Source organism: Pygoscelis adeliae, unplaced genomic scaffold, assembly GCF_000699105.1.
Source record: "Pygoscelis adeliae isolate BGI_AS28 unplaced genomic scaffold, ASM69910v1 Scaffold681, whole genome shotgun sequence".
NCBI classification, from domain to species: Eukaryota; Metazoa; Chordata; class Aves; order Sphenisciformes; family Spheniscidae; genus Pygoscelis; species Pygoscelis adeliae.
This window is the reverse complement of record NW_008824015.1, coordinates 76,826-77,850: the sequence shown is the minus strand read 5'-3', so window position 1 is coordinate 77,850 and position 1,025 is coordinate 76,826.

Sequence of the window (1,025 nt, the reverse complement as noted above, 5' to 3'; positions counted from 1 at the left end):
GGGCGGGGCCCCCCCCCCGCCCCCGCGAAGCCGCTGTCGGCCCCCTCGTCCAGCGAGATGGTCTGCGAGCCCCCCACGTTGCGGTCCCCGGCCCCCTGGTCGCTCAGCTTGGTGTAGGTGGAGCTGCGGGTGAGGGAGCGGGCTGGGGACCCCCCGGCCGACTCGCCGGCACCCTCCTCCTTCAGCGCCCCATTCTGCGCCACCTCCATGCTGTGCAGCAGCGTCTCCAGCTTCTTGTTCTGGATGTTGATGTCCACGAAATACTTCTGGAGCCCCTTGTCCTTCTCCAGCAGGTTGTTCTTCACCGTGTCGATGACCTGCTTCAGCTGCTTGATCTCCTTGCGGGCCTCCTTCAGCGCCAGCTGGGCCTCCACGCGGTGGCACTCCTCCTCGATCCAGTCCTCCTGCATCCGCGACAGCTGCGTCTTCAGGTCCTCGATCTCAGCATCCCTGCGAGAGACGGGGAGGACACCGCCGCGGCGCTGAGGGGGCTGCGGGGCCAGCCCTGTCCTCACATGCCCGGCACTGAATTGGAGCCAGATCACCCAGTAACACCCACGGCTGGGACCCAGGGATGGATCCAGCAGCTCGGGGACCCTCAGGAGGGATGCTTGGGGACCCTCGAGAGTGATGCTCGGCCCCCTTCCCGGAGGGGCTGCAGAGCCCAGGCCTCCCAAGGGCTGCGTGGGGACAGGCAGGGGCCCCGGGCTGGCGCGTGGCAGCTGGCACGCCGGTGAGGATGTGCCTAAGCCCAAGAGGAGCAGATGGGGATTAGCCACTCCGACGCTGAAATTCAGAAAAAGCGTGGCAGAGACTTAACCAGGGGCGCAGGGGAGAGCACAGCCACTGCAGGCGGGACGTACAGGCTCTGCGTCCCCCGAATCCGCAGCTCCCCGGTTGGACGGGCAGCGACGCCAGATGCCCCTGTGCCTGCAACGCTGCCGCAAAGCCGTGAACCTGGTGCCTGGGCACGAGCCCGAACCGGGTGAGGTGCCCGAACGCGGCACTGGGAACAGAGAACCCCC